Here is a 21,782-nt window from a genome sequence, read left to right as displayed (position 1 = left end):
CTCCTTTTCTTCCTAATATATATCATAAATTTATTTTCTTCTATATTTTCTGTCATTGCTTCCTCTTTGTACCTTTTATCTTTACCAGTTTCCTGCACTTCCTGACCATGACTGATGTTCAATAGCATCATCTCCCATCTTCTACTTCTTAAGGGTATTTTGTTCATTACATAATTTCTGTAAATGTGAAAGAATTTTGTTTAATTTCATTTATGATTCTGTGATTTGTAGTAGTACTATTTATTATTTTTTTTTAATCAGCATAGTCTTCCTAATCTTGTAACAGCAAGCTTCACAGCATGAAGTAAAATGCTTTGAGGTGATATCCAAACATCATTCAGATCTTGTTAAATTATTTTCCTACTTGATTTAGCTAAAAATGTGTTTGTTTTTTTTTTTGCTTTAAGATAACATCTCTTAAAATCATTACACAAATATTTTACTTTTATCTATTCTACCCTATGTGCACATTATAAATACAATTCACTGGAGCATAATGACAGATGAGGAGAGGATGAAGGGTAGAGCCTTCTCAGCGCGAAGACAAAAAAATCTTCACAGGGACTTGATAGCAGTTTTCCAATACCTATGGCGAGGTTAACAAGAAGATCAAGCTAGACTCTTTACTGAGGTATGCGACAGGAGAACAGGAAAAACCAAGATACCAATTTACAGAAGGAAAAAATCTCAGTGACATTGAGTCTTGGAACAGGCTTCCCAGAGAGGCTGAGTAATCCTTGTACTTGTTAGTTTGTCTGACTAGAGGAAGCCCTGAGCAGCCTGATCTGATCAGAGTTGGCCTTGCTTTGAGCAGGATGTTGGACTAATGTACAGCCAGATTTGTTACTATTCTTTGAAAAGAAACCACTCATACCTCTGTCAGTATTTATCTTTAATTCTGTTTTCAATTCCCTTTATCTATCGGAATGAGGCTGATGTTAGCATTTCACTGGGTTGGTTGTGATTATGCTTCAGGTTTAGGTTCTCAGAATAAAAAGGTATTTATAAATTTGGAACATGTTTTAGTATTAGTTACAAAGAATCTCCAGTTGTTGTCATTCTAACAATATTATCTGCAATACACAATTGAAATAAACACATGAACGCTTTTTGACCTTCCTCTTTGTTGTTTTGCATAGCAAATACCCATTTAGCTATTAAAAAAAAAATCACCACTTCATCTTCAACAGATCTTTGTCAATCATTTAAGAACTTAAAAACTGCATACATTGCCAATAACAAGTTGTGATAATGTCACGAGGTGTCATTTTCCAGTTGCAGTAGTGTCTTGTCAGAGGAACTAGCGTAACATAAGATAAAGAACAGTATTATTTGACACAAACCGGTTAGACTCTCAATCCCAAGACAACTATTTAAAACTTATTTCACTTAGCAAAACTCTTTAAACTTTGTTCTCCGCGTCCTATCAACAACAGTCTGACCTGTGTTGAATGTTCTCTTGCACACAAAATATTTTCTTGCACTGAACATTGAGTCTATTCCTCTGATGGGATGAAGGCACAAATGCTCTACATTCATTACTCAGAGCTACTAAAGAATTTTATTTTCAATTTGTAGAAGGTAAAGAATGATTAAAGAACACAAAACAACCTACTTCTCAAAAAAAAAAAAAAAGCTTTTGTTTGGATACAGGCATTCCACTCAGTCCCTCTTTTATCAATCAGAAAAATGCCAGACCACACGTTTTATAACTTAAAAAGCCTTAAGGATTGCAGTCCCCATAATACTGACTTTTCCATGTGATGTTAATACTGATATGTTAAAGAGACTGTAAGTATTCATGCCAGTGAGGATTGCTTTATTTCCACATCAGAATTTGTGAATACTTATATTAAATAATCCCATTATATGCCTGTAGGCTTGTGACTCTTCCTATAAAAGAAATCACACTGGCAATTCCATTTTGAAGTTTGCATTAGAAGCAGGACAGGCTACAGCTTCCCTATTACCATAATCCAGGGAGATCTTGCTGCATATAGCTGAAGCAAATATTTCCTATTATATGGCCTGCCAGCTGAAATGGAAACATTTAGCAGGACTTAGCCTACAATTTCGCAGGAGTTTGTCCACAATGCACTATTATAGTAGTCATTAATTCCCCAGGATTTGTCCTTGCTATTCAAAACCTACACTATATATATTTTCTGTATGTACTTTGGGAGTAAGTGGAAGGACACGTTGATATAAAGGATAGCTGAAATCTTGTGTTGCAGAAGAAAGAGGCAAGAAAGCATGTCTCTGCTCAACATGCACAAAAACACACCCTCAGAATTTTCTCAAAGCACAAAATTATTTGGTTAATATTCCCTTGTTTCATTATGTAGATTTTTTTTATTCATCCTTTTATATCTTCGCTTCTGTTCGATGGAAAATGTATAAACTATTGCTTTCATTTATGGGAGATATAGAGTGCACTGTCTTCAGTGTACAATAGATACAGTTAGATGCGTTGCCGTTAAGTCTTTCAAAACTGAGGAACTGGTTTGTTCTGAATCATCAAAAAAAAATACTGTATAACTTGATTTGTTATGCAAGACAATGTAATTTGTATAGCATCAGAACTCTCCTGATTCAGCTAAATTGAAGTCCCTAGCCTGCTTATTGATGGATGCTCTGGAAGAGGAGGAGAGGAAGAAACAGGGAAGAATTTTCTCCTGACTACGCTAGCTAGTTTTTCCTCTAAAATCCTTCTCCTGGCCACTGCCAGGAACAGGAGATCGTGAAATTCTTACATTCTCATCACATATTGATGACTTAACAAGGGAATAGTATCTAAGATTAAAATAAAAAAAAAAGGTTAGGAAACAGACTTAATGTACTTGAAGTTTTTTTTAGCTGCCCCGTGAAGATATTATGCCAAGCCAAAAAAAGGAGAGGGTTCTGTTAACCTGAGGCAGTTGCTAATAATTTATTGTAGACATCATGTACATTTTCCAAACATAATAAAATAATGAGAGTTTTACATGATTTCAGCCTTCCAAAAGATGCTATTATAAATTATTTTGTCTTACAAGTAGCCTTTCTTTACAAAGAGTATGGCCTATCAGGGATAAGTTGATGCATTTTATATTCCAGGTATCTACAGACTGGATTTCTGTATGAAGGCACTTTTAAAAACAAATTAAAAATTAAGAGACAAAACCATAGTTGTTAGTTAATCAAAAGTCTTCAGTTGTAAATGGAAAAATACACTTAATATTTATTAGACAATCAAAAAGTTTCAAACCCCAAAATTTTAGGCAAATTTTGACTCCTAAAATTCTTCTCTGCTTAAATTGTACAGTGAGGATTCAAAAGTACAAGGCTTTTTAGTGGTTAGCTATGTGACAATCTGTATTTTAATTCATGTACTTTCAATTAAAGTTCTTCGAGGACAGGCAACACCTTTCATGTTAGAAAGCTACTCAAAGTAGCAAGCTTACACTCACAGATGAATTGTTAATTATTTTCACTTTTCTGATGTGGAACAAATGTACATGCTCTTTTTACCACAGATTTTAATTAATCCAAATCAGATCTCATATATGAGCTGTCAGAGGAAATGCCCAACCCATTTGTGAGAGTGTAGTTACCTAATGTAATATGAAGAAGCCTCTACTTGCTATTATTTTGTTTAGCCACCATAGGTGTTTAATTACATTCTTTTGATGTCAGTTAAATAATATAACTTCCCCTGCAGACATTGAAAGGCATCTGTTCCAAGTATTTTCCCATGCCCCAATCTGAGCTTTAAGCATAAGTACTCACGCAACTCATAGAACTCTTTTTTAAAATTTCAGAATAGTTGTTGTGCACAAATGAAAATTTAGCCGTTGCCTTTTGGTTTAAAAGTATAGTCAACAATACACATAACAAAGTTTCTGTTTCCATAACAACCCTATACCTGGAGATATGTTTGGAAGCTATTTGATGGAGCAATTTCAAATAATTATATCCCTTTACACAAAGATTTTGTTATATAGCTAAGTAGCAGAAATCAGATCATAGCTGCGTAATTTATACTTGTATGTGAAATGTATGCTAGGGTCGTTATATTTGATAGTGTATAAGACAAAGAATTTACTTGGACTAAATGAGGTTTCTAGTATCCAATTTGCAATTAAATTATTTCCAGGCCTTAATTTTTTAGCCAAGTCTACAAGACAGCTTAAAGTGATTTATTCAGGAACAAAACACCCTTGCCCAATAATTATCATTATCTGTTGCTTAGACATCTCCTGAACACTATGTATATTTCATCATATCACACTTTTATGTTTCCTGGGCTAGAAAAGCATTTTATGGAAAGCTGTGCAACTAAGTGAAGGTAAACGTTACATTTTGTATGTTTGCTTCAAAATTAATATCCTATGAAGTGTTTTAGGGTCATTGCACCATGCTTCCATCACTGTTACAATAGAATACAACAGTGCACACACTGTTCTTTGCCAACTGTAAATAATTAGTCTAATATGAAACTTCCAGTATTCTTTTTATATATTTACATCAATCAAATACAGAAAATGAAACATTACCTGCTACCATACTAATAACTTAATTTCTCTATTTTTGAAATATCCTAGCCTTGGAAAGTTTAAAAGCTGCTTAATATCATCCACCCACATATAATCAAAGAATATAAAGATGTCATAATTACGAAAGAAACAAGAGAGCTCAACTAAGCAGGTTAAAATAACAAAATAAATAAATAAATAGGATGCTTACCCACATTCTGGGCTTGCTGCAAAACTCCAGAGGATGAATCTCCAGAAAAGATCCTTCCCCACTGGTAGCCAGCTCTTAAATAGGTCTAGGAGAGGTGGAGCCAGGCTCCACCCCTTCCGGCAGCACAGGAGAATTGCCTTCACCTGTGTTCCCATGGCTGACTCATTGCTTGCCTCAGGTGATCAATCAGAGGTTCAGGCTGTGACTCAGCAGCTCCCATATAACCTATAATTTCGAAAAATACATTTTTGTATAAACCTAGGCCTGGAATTTCTCATCCCTTTCTACTAACTGCAGAAACAGCTTTCTCATTTTGAGGTTTTAAACAACGATATTCTGTGAGATTTATTCTGCTGCAGCACTACCACCTTTACTCTGAGGAAACGCTGACATTGGAACTAAGCTTATCTGTAAGAAGCAATATTAAAACTTCGTAATTTTAATTTTTGTTTCTCATTCAGTGTAGGATTATTATGAAATGGTAAATGAAGATATATCTTGTATATATAATCAGACAGCATTAAAGGAATATTCATATGTGGTTATGTGTTTGTTGTAGACAGAATAAGAATTAAAATTCTGTCTAGTGCTATGGTTGTCCTTTTGGATATGTGTATTTCGTTGTATTCACCACAGTTGCTTTCTTGTTTCTAAATATAATCTATTTTACTATTAATTATATCCAGGGTTTTTTAATAAAGAAAGCCATGCATTTTTCTCATTTCATATGCTATTATTTCCTGTATAATTGCATGCATATATTTCTTGTGCCTTAAACGTTCAGCTAGGACAATTCATTCCAATTACTACTTGTGTAAAAATTTACAAAATACTCTGTACATTTTCTCAGAAGAAGTGTATGATTGGCAATTAAAATTTAGTGCAAGTTATGTAATATATATAATACTATTTTACTGTTCAATTATTATAATTCAGTTCACTGGGACTAGGTCTATTGCTAATGCATAAAAATGAATGGCACATGTTGTAATTTTAATTAGAATTGAAGACCTTTTTCCTTACTATAAAAATTGTATGCACTTATCCCCTAAGTACCCTAACTATTGATAAGATAATACAGATAATAACATCAATATTAAAGCATCACTTAAATGGAAAATCAGCAGACTCCTTTACAACCTCTAATTTTGGTAGGATGCAACATTTCCAATATATTTCTGCCCTCTCAGAAGGCTTACTATACAACATGAAACTGAAGATTATTGCACTCAAACAGTTTCAGAGTCAGGTGATGCTGGAAGTAACATTTGCAGTTCTTGAGCTTTTATGGAGAACACATCTGATTCAATGCGTATGTATGGTGAAAAGGGAAAAATGAAGGAGCAAGGGAGAGGAAAGGGCAAAGATATCAGTCTCAAGTTCTCTTGAAACTGATAGCTTCCCTTTTTAGAGAAGCTAGTGACATCTGTGGTAAATTGACATTGGATAATAAAAAATTCTGTATACTCACGTGAATTATAACATCTTAAACATCTTCTGGAATCAATTAAGCAGTCAGTGAAGACCTTAGAAGATGAAATGCTGCTTGTCTCCCACCGCTCAATGGCTCACTAAACTGATTGCTACATTCATTACCAGTTTCAGTCTCCAACTGGCTATATCAGTCTGATGCAATAGTCTAATTTCAAAATAGAAAAAGAAACAAAAAGAAAGCAGTAGCAGGACTTGTGTACAGAAGATGGCAGCTTACTATTTAAACACATATCATGATGAACTTACTGGATAAGTAGATAAACACGTATCATAATGAACTTATTGGATAAGTAATATAGTAGGAACACCAAACAGAATTTAGGAAGCTTAAAATATGTCTTAAATTCCCATTCTCACAGAGTTTAGCAAGCAATGGCAGACTTCTCAGTCATCTTTCGTGATTTGTTTTGTTTTCCTGCATCTGTTTCTTTCACTGTCGCAGTCTCAGTCATGGCCTAAGTTTCACACAAATCACTGCCTGCCATATATGTAGCTCACATAGACAATGAATGCAGTCCTTCGAAGTCCTTGCAAAGCTGGGACACTAGGAATAGGACTACACACGAACAGCTTTCTGGTGCAACCATTTCCTCTGACTCCTAACAACCTGCTAACAAAGGAGAACATATAATGAAGAGAAATCACAGAATAACAGAATCACAGATTCCAGTGCCTGACCACTCTTTCAGAAAAGTAGTATTTCCTAATGTCCAGCCTGAATCTCCCCTGGTGCAGTCTGAAGCCATTCCCTCCAGATCTACCACTAGTTACACGAGAGAAGAGGCCGACCCCCAGCTCACTACAACCTCCCTTCAGGCAGTTATAGAGAGAAACAAGGTCCGCCCTGAGCCTCCTCTTCTCCAGACTGAACAATCCCAGCTCCTTCAGCTGCTCCTCACAAGCCCTGTGCTCCAGACCCCTCACCACCTTTGTTGCCCTTCTTTCAACCCGCTCCAGGGCCTCAATGTCTTTCTTGCAGTGAGGAGCCCAAAACTGGACACAGTACTCGAGGAGCAGCCTCGCCAGAGCTGAGTACAGGGGGACAATCACTGCCCTGCTCCTGCTGGCAACACCATTTCTGATGCAAGCCAGGATGCCATTGGCCTTCTTGACCACTTTGGCACACTGCTGGCTCATGTTCAGATGAGCATCAATCAACACCCCCAGGTCCATTTCCTCTAGGCAGTCTTCCAGCCACTCCTCCCCAAGCCTGTAGCATAGTTGCGGCCAAAGTGCAGGACCCAGCATTTGGCCTTGTTGAACCTCATCAAATTGGCTTCAGCCCAGCTATCCAGCCTGTCCAGATCCCTCTGTATGGCCTCGCTACCCCCACACAGATCAACATTTCCAGCCAACTTGGTGTCACCCGCAAACTTACTGAGGGTGAACTCAGTGCCCTCATCCAGGTCGTCAATAAAGATATTGAAGAGGACAAGCCCCAGCACCCCCTGGGGAACACAACTCGTGACCAGTTGCCAGCTGAATTTGGCTCCATTCAGTATCACTCTCTAGAAAATACAAAAATCTATGCCTGAAACCATTCTTGGTAAAGTCTGTCAGCTCAGATTTCATCTAAAGGCAAAAATGAAGATTTATTCTGTTTGCTTTCATTAAAGTCTTCAGTTGAACCATATAGCTCATGACCAGACCAGCAGCAGATCTCATAAAACTCCAGAGTGAAAATCTGATCATTATTCATCTCTGTGTGGAAAATATGTGTTATCCTTTAAGTCTACACAAACTGAAAATAATTTTATAATTATTTAAACAAATAAATAAGTCTTTAAAAAAAAAAATCAGACCACAGATGTGAGATTGTGTCTGAATGGTATTGAATCGATGCTAGCTAGAGAGCTATGGTAAAAATGTTAGCAGCCCAGTCCCAGCTTCTGTTTATAGTTGACAAGCTAATAACAGGAGCTAACACATTCTTAATAAACATCAGGGCTCTTCTTAAAATAATTTGTTATTTTACAATACTGCCACAGGTGAAATAATAAAATGCTCTTGAGCAAAGCCCTGATGAATGCCTTCCAGAAGGCTGACTGGAAAATATATATATATTTTTTTTACTGGGTGTGATTAGCTTAATAAAAGGCAAAGTGCCAGCATGCTTTATTTCTAAAGTATCATGAAGTAAATTTAAATATTTATACAACATGGCATCACTGGACTCTTGGCACAGTCACTCAGTATATGTAATAATTACCTTGCATTTTTAATATTCATTTCCTCATTCATTTTCATAGATGTACAACTGCTATTCTATTGCCAGGTATGTATCTTCTTAAGAAAAAAAGTAGTCACTCAGGTGAAATCTTGGGCTAAAATCCACTGTGTCTAGTATCCTAACTTCCAGACTCCATGTCAAACAGATAATTGTTTCTTTGAATATTCTTCTCATTTCTATTTTGTCAAATTCTGACTATATTAATTATATCCAAGTCCCAAGGTATGTGGTGTAACCAGCTGTGCTCATTCCTTTGGGAAAATGCTGTCTACCAGACAAACCATTCTGGTAGCATCATCTTATGAAACTGCTACATTTGGCCACAATGACAATTCTGCTCAATGATATTAGTACCAGAGCTTTGCTGTGAAATTTTTTTCTTCATCTGTGTAATCAAGATGTATCACACACAAATGAACCATGAATTTTAGAGCCTGGTTCGGAAGCCATTCCGGCTTGACATCATTCTATATGGACTCAAGTATATAAAAACAAGATTCAGGACTTTAACCATACGTATCTATTCTTCCACTTACAGTACATATCCTTACATAGAATACTTATTAGCAGAGATTTCATGCCTTCTTACAAGATAAAAGTCATACAGTATATGTAATATTAACACAGCACCCCATCATCTACTCATCTATGTTGCATATATGAACTTAAAATTACAAAGGGATTGGTTCTGTGGCTTGGTAATTGTAAAAAAATTTCTTCTACTTCCAAAATACTAATGATTTAAAGAAACAAAAAATAACCTAAATATTTGAACTAGCATATCAAGCATCACTCATGCAGATTTCTTTCTTTCCTCTGTGTAAATCATCCATAGGGAGAAAATTAATCTGGCTAAAGCTCATTTGGATGACGCTGGAATTGCTACTCCACCTAGAAACACAAAAGTCTATGTGGTTAGATGGGATCCAACACAGAGTACTCAAATAACTGGCTGATACCATTGTGTGATTTCTCTCAATTATTTTTCAATAGTCCTAAAATTACCTGGAGAAATGTCAAGAAGCAAGCAAATGTTGTCCAAATTTTCAAGTAGGGCAAGAAAGAAGACACTGGTTATTACAGGTTCATCTGTCTCATTTTTGGTGCCTGGTGACATTGTGGAGATTATGCTAGGAATTATTGAAAAATATCTGAAAGTCAGTGCAGTCACAGGTCATAGCTAACATTGGGTATATGACAGGAAAGTCCTATTAAATAAATAAATAAATGACCTTTATGACAAGGTTATTCACATGCAGAAGCCAGTTGATGCAAACAGTTTGGATTTCAGCAAAGATTTCAATATCAATTCTCACTGTATCCTTCTGGACATAATGTCCGGCATATAGCTGGACAAAAACATTATCCAAAGGGCGAACAATCAGCTGATGATTCAGGCTCAAACAGTTATAATAAATGAGGTTCTGTTAGCCTGGCAGCAAGTCACTAGTGAGGTTCCACAGGGCTCCCTTGTAGGGCCTGTTCTCTTTAATGTTTTTATCAATGACTTGGATATTGGACTAGAAGGTACATTGGCAGATTACACTAAACTGGGAGGAGCTCTTAACTTTCTTGAAGGTAGAGAAGTCTTGCAGAGAGAAGCTGACTAATTAGAGGGCTGGGAAATCATCAAATGCAAATGTACCAGATTTTTCACCTGGGGTGGGACAACTCTAAATATAATTAGAGACTGGGAGATGAGAGGATGGAAGCAGCCCTGCAAAAAGGAATCTGGGGATTCTGGTTGATGGGAAGTGGCATGTGATTCAGCAATGTGCCCAGGCAGCCAAAAGGGACAACCATACCCTGGGATGCACCAAAGCCAGCACTTCCTGCTCTTCAGGGAAAGCATTGTCTGGAGAAGAGGAAATCCAAGGGGGGCCTCATGGCGACCTGCAGCTCCTCATGAGGGCAGCGGAGGGACAGTACTGAGCTCTGCTCTCTGGTGGCAGTGACAGGGCCCAAGGGAAGGCCATGGAACTCCATCAGGGAAGGGTCACATGAGGTTAGGAAAAGGTTTTTCACCAGAAGATGCTGAGCGTGGAACAGGCTCCCCAGGGCAGTAGTGATGGCACTGAGTTGCTGGAGTTGAAGAAGTGTTTAGACAACACTCTTAGACATATGATCTAACTTTTAGGTAGCACTGTGTGGAGTCAATTATTCTCGTGGGTCCCTTCCAAATCAGGATATCCCATGATTCCATGATTAAGAAGCAGAGCATTAAGAAAAATCTCCTTTACGCTTACCTGATAACATAATGACATGCTAATCAAATCTGAATATACCATATTTGCTCAGTTAAAATTAATAACATTCATTTTCTTGAAACAAATGTCTCACCAAAATCAAAATCAGCCACCTATAGAAGATTCATGTCTGATTCAATTTCTGGACTCATTCTAATGCTCTAACGCTTATTATTTGAAAAATACAATTACTGTTGTAAAAATACTAAGGTGCTAAATGCTAAAAATGCTAAATTAAAGAGACTGAAATTAATTTAGCATAGTTAATCAGGTTATCTTATTTCAGTATGGAGTCTTAATATCTTTTTCTATTTACCTCCTCTACAATTCAATTTTATTTACACTTATTACTCATATTTACATTTAAAAATACATAATTAAATCATATTTCACATATTAGAGAGTAGGCTTTTTGGGAGTCAGTAATGGGAATACTCACTGTTTTCACTGCCTTATCCCATAGCTTTCCACACCCTACTGTTGAAGTTGGATACATTTTTGCAATTACCTTAGCTTATATATCACCAAGTTACACTCATCTGTCAGGCACAATAACCCACTTTCCTAAATCCCTTCATCTGAGTTGAGAAAATTGAGTTTTCACAGTTCTGTTCTTAACAAGACCACTATGGGCCTATGAATATTTAAGACAGTTTATCACCATTGCTGGTCTTATTTTCTAACAGCTAAACCCATTAATGTACTTGATCTTATTTTCTAATAGCTAAACCCATTAATGGAGAAAACAGTGATGAAGCTTTTAGGTTATGTGATTAAAGGATGTTCTTTGTTCACACCAAGAAGTTCAGAGGGATACTGGTAGATGGGGGAACTAAAATAATCTAATTCTAGGTTCATCACAGGAGATGAGCTCAGCTCCTCAAATATCCATGTATACAAGCAGAGAGTAGCACTGTGGCAGGAAGGGAAACACAAGTTATGGATGAAGGGAAGCCGACATCATGTCTGGATACCTCCAAAGCTGTCCCACGGAATGTCTGTGTGCCTTCCTGACAGCAGCTGGGGATAATGCAGTAAGTGAAAATAAGCACCTGCCTCTATTGTGATATAAACCCATGGTGTAGAGTCTGCAGCAAGTGCAGAATTGTAAGTGGGTGTGTGTGTTCTACCAAAGATCAAGCCTGCAAGTAGTTGAACTGGCCTGGGAGGAAGGTTGAGTGTCTCCAAGGGAAGAACCACAGGACAATCTGTCTACAGGGGGGACCAGGGGAGTCCCAGGCATCTGTCAGAGGGACCATGAGGTCTAGGGGCAAAATCATTTGGTGGTGTTGTGTGATTTTGTGTGGATCTCTACCAGCAACAGGATAGGGACTGCAGACTCATGGGCTTGTATGTCTAAGTGCCAGCAACTGGGGGAGCTGGGATCCATGAATAGTTACTGGAGAGACTGAATGTTGGAGTCACCCAACTTCTCACAGAAGTCCCATGAGTGGATCTCCATCCTGCCCTACCAGGGACAGGGGCTGGACAAGGCCACTGGTACTGTTTGCATTCGCATGAGTGCTAAGAGTGTCTGACTGAGTGTTGCCAGTTTGTGCACATGTGTGTATTTGTGGTGTTATATATGTGTGTTTTCAAGTATGTTTACTGTGAATACATGCTCATGCTCCCAAGCTGGGCAGACCTGAGGTCATACAGCTGTGTGTAAATCTGTGTTTAGAATCAGCGTATGGCAACAGGTACTACAAACTGTAGAAAAAACTATTAGAGTGATCTCTTTGATGGAGATATATATATATATTTTTTTTTAAATACAATAAAACCACTAAAAATATCAGAATTACAGGGATGTAATTATAAAATCTTTCAGGATCAAACAAAAATTATTCCCATATTCTGATTATTTTCTTTCCTTTTCCCACAGTCTGAGACAGCGTATAATGGTTTAGTGTGGATCACAGAAAGTGTGCGTAATATGTGTGTAATGCAAACAGAGCTGTGATAAATTTATTCTGTTCTATTTGCAAAAAGAAAAATAACAAACAACACACACAAAATCAACCTCATTTTCTCACCTGGTTGCCTTTTTACAAGTAAAATGAAAGTACTTTAGATTTGGGAACATTCAGGAGGTTTTGTTGAAGAAATCAGAGTATCCCTTGATTTCAATTTGGTTAGAAAAAAGGGGAATAGATTTTTATTCAGTTCAGTGACATTCTTTGATTCATAAAATCATCTGTACTGAGTTTGCCCCCAATGTAGTAAAGAAAGAATATGTAGAGAAAGTTTGGTTATCAAGACCAGGTGTCTACTCCACTGAATCACTGCTGCCCAAAGGCGTAATGACTCATTGCCTATGGTGAAGCAGCCAAGAAGTTATCTTTAATTGCATTGATTAGTGACATCTGCATTGCTTTGACTATTGCAGACTGTTGATGTAGACAAAGTTTCAAGATTTTAATGTTAGTTCTTACACAGTTCTTCACAAGCAGAGGTGTTTTTTTCCTTCTGATATGACTCAAATTAATATCTTCCTTTTGGTCTTTTTTAATTTTTAATTTTTTATTTTTTTTCCCTATCTGTTCTGTGAAGCTTCAGATGTTCAAGGCAAATAGAGTTTATAAACCCAACCCTTTCATTTTTGTTTTGCTTACGGCCTGTATAAACAAAAGTATCAGAAAAAAATATGACTGTGTAAATGTTTTCTGTGCTTCTACTCCTTTATTTAAGGCTTGCAAAATTCCCAGTTACCTTTTTTGATACAGACAAATATCTAATACAAGCCAAGAAATTTAACTTGAAAATAGATTTGAAGGAAGAAAAGGAATCCTTCAAGTAGTATAACCATAAAACTAACCATAAAAAAAAGTTAAAATAATAAAAGTAAAACCTTCCCTTGATTAAAACATAATAAAGACCACAAAGATATTCTACTTCAAATAACTGTCTACACTACGTTTCTTGACTATGAAGTTGGCTTGGTATAGAATTACCCTGCTTCTTAAGTACTTCTTAAAATGATGTGGGATTTTTTCCTGACTTTTGAAATCATGAACCAAGTCTCACTAGCAACATTAAATGCCTATCTATGTGTGAAATTAACAGCAAGAATAGGAAATGCTCCTGAAAGGCCAAAATCCCATTTTCTGTTACCCCTACATGATTTTTGCCTAACCTTAAATGAGATAGTTTTGAGAAAGCAGATTTTATGGTCCCCCAACATTTCTTAGTTATAGAAAGTGACAGTGTTAATTTTTCTTTTCCTAAACTGTAACCAATTTTATTCATGCTACAAAAATTTTAATTCTGTCCACCTTGGATACTGAGAATAAATTGTGCTCTCTTTTCCACTGTACCTTGCTATTGTCATTGTCCTCACTTGGCGATATAAAGATACGAGCTGCAAATTGTGCTTCATCCATAATCATGCCACAAGCAGCAAAATGAATAGTTCATGATTTTGTTTCATTTTTTTCCCACCCTTTGGAACTTTACCCTGGGTTTTTAAGGTATGATAGCAATGGGAAAAATGTTAAGAGAACAACTTCATGACTTGGGGGATTTCTGGGAGGAAGTGCACATGGAATATCCATCTTTAAAACATAGTAAATGGGAGAAAAACTAGTATTGCCTGACTGGAAGTGGCAGCTGATTTTTTGCTATGAATGAAAACTGAGAAATAGAATAAAATCAATTACTGTTTTCAAAGTGAAAACAAATGACTTGTTTTGTTGAAGGAAGGAAGAATGCATGCCAAGCTACAAAGCAATGTGTGACATGGGCAGGAGCATAGTCTTTGTAGATGAATTCAATAGCTGCAAGCAATATTTATACAAACATACAGATTTGTTTTGTCAATGTCAGAAAAAAGTTGCTATAATAAATCAAATGTTAAATTGTAAAATTTTTGACTATGTAGCTAAGTAGGAAAAGTCTTATATGAAAAAAAATTAACTGTTCAATGGTATAAGGGAATGAAATTTCCCTTTGTTTATTCACACACTTGGCAATAAAAAATAAAACACTGCAAAAATCTGAGAATATTATAGGACTCATTCCTCAGTCTCTCAGAGTGAAATCCCTAATAGCCATTTGCAAAATCATGTCGATACATTTGGTTTGGAAGTAACTCAGTTTCATTCAAATAACTACCAAACATACTTAACAAAAGCATTTTTTTTTAATATTTTTTATTCTTTGTTATAGAATACAACACCCCAGAACAAATATTTGTAGAGAAGGGTGTGGAAAAGGAAGATGAGAAGGAAGTTAAAAGGTCATCCTGCTCATCCATTTATTTGCCACTCACTTGTGACTCAACTATGACTAATAACTTTTGCTAAACAGAGGAATGAGTGGTAATATTTTCCCATGTAGCAGTTACCTGAATATCAGCAGAATTTCTTCCTAACCTCACCAGATGCATATCGTCCAAGCTGGAAGGATATGCTTGTCCGACTCCTTGATTAAAAGTAATTAGCCCCAAACTTCCTGAATGAGAACATGTCCTGTGGAAACAGAGGGTGTGCCCGTAGCATTTCTTATGTTGTTTGAGCTTTTTAGATTCTGAAAGTTCACTTGCAGAAAGTTTCTGAGAGGGTTGCTATGTTGTTTCTCCTAAAATTATTTAAAAGATACCAATTGTCTTTTGAAATTAGAATCCTGTGATAAGTGAGCACACCATGTTTGAGTATGATGATAGTATCATACTCTTTGTATTTTTTCTCAGCTACTGTATCTTTTTCTTTAGATACCATTTTAGAAATTGGGCTTCATTAAGCACAAGATCAGTGATCTTCTCAATTAAAAAACGTAATATGAAGGCATAATAGACCCAAATATTTGCCTTAATTAAAGGTGTAAAACTTTAGGTCAATTTTCATTGAAAACTGTGTTTTTTTATGGTGGGTCACAAATAATTCAAATGAAATCATTGTTTTATTTCTTTATTTCTTGATTAAAAAGTTACTGGTTTGTAGAAATATGAGAAATACATGCATGCTCAAAAAAATAAACAGATCAAGCAACATCATTTGTGTATCATTGGAAGGGAGTTTTAGGAAGATATGTCTCTCTATAAATTTCTTCCTAATTGTAACACTTTATTTGCAGTGAGGATATCTTCTGTAATACAAGTCAATTAGTATTTAATGTCTCCAGACAATGCACATGGAAAATTCTACAGACTGGTGTATGTAGAAAGTACATTCAACATGGAAAGGATTTCAGAAAACATGAAGCAAAAGTGTGTACTCCAAATCTTTCACCTTCCAAAGGATTAGAACTACTAGCATGCAATAGATCATCAGATAATTCGTACTGGAAAGGATCACATCTACCTCTCTAATTAGGGTGAGAGAATAAGAATTAAATTTTCAAATCAGAAGGAAATGAACGCTTGGACACTAAACCAGGCTGACTTGAATTGCCAGATCTCTGCAGCATAGCTTGTACTTCCCTATTATAAAGCTGGCATTCAAAAGCTATCTTGTTACTCAGCAAATGCAAACACAGCTTGAACTGCTTTCAGTAATCTAAAGTCCATGTAATCAAAAAAAGGCAGTGAGCTTGAGTAATAAACTCTACCTTGCAATAGGACTGATCGGGTTTGCTGCTGTGGCGTGTTACTTCCTTTGGAACATGAGCACAGTGAGTTTGTGTCTCTTGAAGCAGATGTGGGCCAAGTATGCTCTATGGGAGAGAAGCATAAGATTAGTTCCTTCGGCAGCCCTGGAAACCACCACGCCTGGTAGAGAGTTCCCTGAGGTAGGTTTCTGGTATTCCAGGATTTTTTAGTGCCCAAGGGAGATTTCTAGAGTGACAGGCATAGACGCCTTCATAAATTAAATCTTAGAATCTTAAGTACTTTTAGAAGTGAGTCCGGAAGTAATCCCACTTAACAGTGAAGCTCATACAGAAAAAAATACTAGCTGGCCACTTTTAATGAAAGCAGGAAAATACGGAGGGAAAAAAAGCCATTTAAACTTCAAATTAAAGATCATATTGTGTGATTCATATTCATAGAGTAGGTGGGGAAGATAAATTAAGTTTGGACTAGGTCTCTTGATCTGATATTTTCTGATTTCTCAGTATAATAAGTGAGATTTTAGAAGACTTTTAAGGAACAGGAAAAGAAATTTTAGCTGAGAAGAAGCTCCATTCAAGAGAATACACAGGAATAAAATAATAATAATAATAACAACCAGATATAATAATAAAAAGTTATAACATATATATAATAATAATAATAATAATAATAATAAAATAATAATAATAATAAAAACAACAAGTAATAAGCAGGTTTAACTAAAGTAGAAAATTATAAAAGAAAGTAGCAAAAGTTGATTAATTAACAACCTTAGAAATGTACATCTCCATTTCAGTTGATAGTCAAGTAGCCAAAACCATACATTATAGATATAAACTTATGCCATATTTTGGGCTTACATCTTTTATTAGTTCAATACATATAAGAAGAAATTTGTAATGATGACATCAACATACGAAAAATGTTTTCATAGCAAGAGAATCATAAAAAACCAAAGGGTAAATCTATGTTTATAAACACAGAATCATAATACAAATCTAATATTGTAAGCTATAGATATATATATTAAAATCAGTATGAAATAAAGAGACTTTAATGGTCTACGCTACAGGTAATTTCTCAGCATTTTTTTGCTGACTGAAATTGGATGTGCAAACAATCCTGCAGGTTCCCTCTAATACTTCCGATGGAAAACATCCTAACACATTTGATGTGCTTCCACAAGTGTAAAACTGAAAACTCAGTAATTGACAGTGTCATTCAGTATATGTTGTCCTATCTATAATAAAAAATTATAGATTAGCACACCAGCAATCTGTAAAATTGTAATGCTATCTCATTCTGAATATCCAGCCATTCACACACAAATACTTTGCAATAACTCCCTGTCAAATCAGACGAAGGATTTAAAGGTTTGATTTCTACTGTTTACTATTTTATTATTTTGTTGTTGTTGTTTTTGTTGTTGTAAAATCATACAGGTATTTTAGAAAAGCTCTCGAATCTACAAGATACTTGTGCACCAATACCTTCTCCTGAACAAGTACCAATAATGATGGCTAGATTTCTTGGTAATTCAATCAGTAATTCAGATATCTTTTTATGTTCAACAACCAATTTCAGATGTCTGCAGTACTTTCAAAGATATTAAATTCACAGGCAAGTGCATTCAGTAATACTTCAAATAGGAGAATGGTGTATTTGTAGAGATTTTTATAGGGAATATCATGAATGATATGTATCTGTTATTAGAAGATAAGCATCTGTACATAATTAAACTATAGAAACCTGTGATCTTCTTTATGTTGCTTCTGATCTTAGTCCAGAAGCTTGCTCTGAATGTGTGAAGTGGTTAATTTCTCACAGAATATCTTTTAAACATCATGCCATCATCTATTCAATATAAGTTCCAAAAGTGGTTTACTGAAAATAATTAAGGTAATTAATGGTGAATATTAAATCATTCAAAAATGATAACAACACTTTCATATATACCTCTGTAGGATTTTGTGTTATTTTGCAGATGTAGCTGTAATACTGGGAACATTTCTGGCTGCAGTTAAATAACTGTTTCGAAAAGGATTCCAGCCTTTTTTTTTTCTTTCTTTCTTTTTTTTTTTCTACTTTTATGTGACGGTATAATAAACTTTATTATTAATTATATTTATTTCTGTTGGTTTGGAATTTCCAATAAACAACACATCTACACACTTCTACAGTATCATGTAGAACATAAAGAAATAGAAAGGAGTTACAGAGTCTGTGAAATCAAATTAACTTCTACTATACATTTTCATATTAAATCAAAATGAAAGAGAAATTTTTATGAAAATGTGCAAAGCTTAGCTGCATTGTGGCAAACTTAGTGGCTAACAGAACGTTTTCAAATTGTCAAAAAAGTGGCATTCTGAAATATTTGAAGACTTTCAGTCCCTTTCCAGGACTATGCTCAAAAAAAATTGCTTTAAAAATGCAATACTATAACACACTTTCAGCAATGTTGTGAAAAATCTTGAGGTAGCAATTAGAACAGTACTGAAGAAAATTAATGTATTTTCCAGATACTCATGCTGATATTGCAGTGCAAGAAGATGCTCTTGTTCTTTTCTAATTATGCATTCCAAAACTTGTAACATGTTTACGAAATATTTGTTTAAGCTGGTCCTTCTAGCTGTCTCATACTACAAGGCATGCACATGCCCTTCTACATGACAGTTTGGAAATGCACTTTATCTGTATCTTATAATATTCCAGTGATATGTGAATTGATATCTTGAAATATAAATAGAGATTGTTTGAACAGAACATTACAATTATTAAGTCCTGGGTAGAACCTAGGAGATCGTGTCTGCTGGATAAGAACTCAAATTTTTGCCAACTGTAGCCTAATCACAATATATCCTCTGTCTAAATCACACAGAGAGCAAAAGGTGAATGCACACGTTAAAACAGATTTAGGGAATTTCATCCTCTTGTTACCAGTTTCGACAAGTTCCTTACTATTTCATACCAATCTGCTAAAAGGAGCGTTGAAATTCCTGGGGGCTAGTAAATCTTTCCTACAAATAAATAAAAAAAAAATATGATTACAAACTATATCTGCTTATTTTCTTTAATGTGTATCAGTATCATTCAAATCACTTTGAAAAGAAGAAATTAAATCATTTATTCACTCATGGGGCTTTTGGGAATATTACTTCAGAAATGCATCAGAGAATTAACATTGTCCATCAATATGCTCAGGTTTGATGGTGTGGGACTTCTTTTCAGAAACTGTATAGCAATAACACTCAGAGCATCAGCCACCTAGATCAGTATCAGTGTATAAAGCAATACCACATACACGCAAAGAAAAATAGGCTTTGATACTGCTATCTGAAAGTGATTGCTCTGTTTAGGTTCTGCCACAGTGAAATTTTTAATCCTTTCCGTAGTACTAGATCCTTGTTTTCATTGGCACAATAGGATATTTTCAAAAGCAGCCTTCATGGTTACTCTTCACAGAGGAAAGAACATTCAATCTCATAGTGCTGTAATGACTAGGATTGACTGCTCATAAAAGAAAGAGAAAGAAAAGAAAACTCAAGAGGCTTCACCTCTTCAGGGCAAATGAAAGTACAGCAATCTACCGTACAGACTATAAAGATAGCAAATATCCACACCTTCTATATTAGGCTAAGTATACAAATCTAGATTAAAAACACCTACATGCTTTCCCTTGTCTCGGTTTCCTCAGTGGTTTGAAACACTTCTTTGATCTCAGATTAGAGTCCCCTAGGGTGTTTTTGATCTCAGCCCCTGTAGCTTATGATTTCTGATCTGATCTCGTTTTACTTGTGTATCCAGTTTTATCCTTCTGGTGTTTTCACCTTCTCTGCAACTTGCTGTGGTCAGTGACAGACTACTTCACACTCTCTTAATCAACTTCCAAAACAGGGTAACATGTCTTTACCTACCTTAATTTGTAGATCAGTCTTAAAAACGGGCAAACATTTCCAGAGGTCAAGAGGATCAGAAAGGCAAGGTTCTTCTGAAAGCAGTGGCCCACTGTCCAATAGTGAAATAGGAAAAAGAAACACAAATAGGCACGGCCAAAATGTCTGCAATTTGAGTCCAACCTGGGGAGCCTTCTGTAACTTATTCAATATAGAAAGTGACTACTTTTTTTTTTTTTTTTTTTTTTTTTAACTAAAATAGACTTCTGTCCAAACTCATTTTCAATAAAAAGCCTTATTTTTAATAAGAATTTTTAATATATATACTTGGTCTGACAGATCTGTAATCATATTTTTTTAAGATACACCCAAACATATAACATTAGTGAAGAGGATAATCTTTGGTGTGAAGCACGGCAACATAACTTTGTGAGAAAGGTTATGGAAGTATCTGACTATAGGGAGAATTAAAGAAAGCATAGGGAAACTGGAAAAAGTGTGTAACAGAGTCAATTTGACACTATTATCAGAGTAATATGGTTGAGCAATCTCATAAGATGTTAGGTTTATTATGTAATAAGGATCATGATTTTGGAGAGTGTTGAAAATAAGAATGATATGATTATTCCTGATGTAAAAATGGTGAGTTGATGATGACAAATGGTTTGAAAATAACATTAATGGTATTTTGAATTATTATTGGATTATTTACAAAAGGCCAAGTGACTGCAGTGATGAAAACAGTACATAAGGATCAAAATAAGTAAAGCAGTTAGTCAGGCTGGTACATTCAAATACTGAAAATAAATTATTGAAGAAGTTGGTAACATTTCTATACAGTTTGTACACCTACTTCTGCAGTAAGGATTAAGATTGTACCTTAACAAAGGGTATTGGTGGCTCCAGAAACAACAGATAGGGAGAAAAATAAATGCAAAAAGGCGCAGAAAGAAATATGAGCATCTAGCTTTGACTATATTACTCTTAGATAGAGTACACAAACATTAAACATTAAAGGAGAATTAACCATTAATGTTGATAGAATGGAGACCACAGAACAATAAAGGGGAATTCAAGGGTGTGTTTAGGTTGAACTAGAAGAGAAAAATGAGAAGAAGGAGTTTGGCAAATTAAAATGCTGAAACTTTTCATCTCTAGTTGACCTGATTTTATTGCTTAAATCCAAGAAAATTGCTTCACTTGAAAAACATTTTTTTCCTTCTACTTTTTTCTTTTTAACATCTTAGTGATTCTTTTAGTTATCCTGCCTTAGGTGGGTCAAACTCGAAATGAAAAAAAACATTTAGAACTGGTTTTTACATTCTCTACCTATACAACTCCTATCATATTGCTATTTTCTCTTGCTATACACTAGACTCAAATGCCACTCAAGTTTCCTTATCGGGTAAAAATGGATGTAATATAGTCTCTTTGGTGAGCTAGAGCACGTTAACATATAAACTGGTTACAATGCCACTACAATCCAGAAACTCTTTCATGAAGTTCTTGGTGTTAAAATAGAGAAAATTTCCTTTCAAGTTACCTCTGGCATATCACATTATACTTATACATATGGGATTATTATTTATTAAGTTATGCTGGTAATTTAATGATTTGTCTACCTAAACAAATTTCAAAAATCC

The 21,782-nt window shown here is 35.3% G+C and overlaps 1 long non-coding RNA gene across 2 annotated transcripts; it reads right to left on the bottom strand.

Annotated features, from left to right (window-relative positions):
- Positions 1 to 4,921: 4,921 nt before the first annotated feature.
- On the bottom strand, positions 4,922 to 20,254 carry LOC122190343. Of its 2 annotated transcripts, XR_006182110.1 has the most exons (4): positions 20,161 to 20,254; positions 16,243 to 16,347; positions 6,197 to 6,364; positions 4,922 to 4,950 (listed from the first exon to the last, which is right to left on the bottom strand). It is a non-coding gene; the product is annotated as an uncharacterized LOC122190343 (long non-coding RNA). The 2 variants fall into 2 exon arrangements; XR_006182111.1 differs by lacking the exons at positions 16,243 to 16,347; positions 20,161 to 20,254 and adding an exon at positions 15,041 to 15,116.
- Positions 20,255 to 21,782: the final 1,528 nt, after the last annotated feature.

The sequence above is a fragment of the Lagopus leucura genome, unplaced genomic scaffold (assembly GCF_019238085.1).
Source record: "Lagopus leucura isolate 7727_CA_CO unplaced genomic scaffold, USGS_WTPT01 Super-Scaffold_100159, whole genome shotgun sequence".
Classification (NCBI taxonomy): domain Eukaryota; kingdom Metazoa; phylum Chordata; class Aves; order Galliformes; family Phasianidae; genus Lagopus; species Lagopus leucura.
This window is presented reverse-complemented; position numbering and strand designations above follow the sequence as displayed.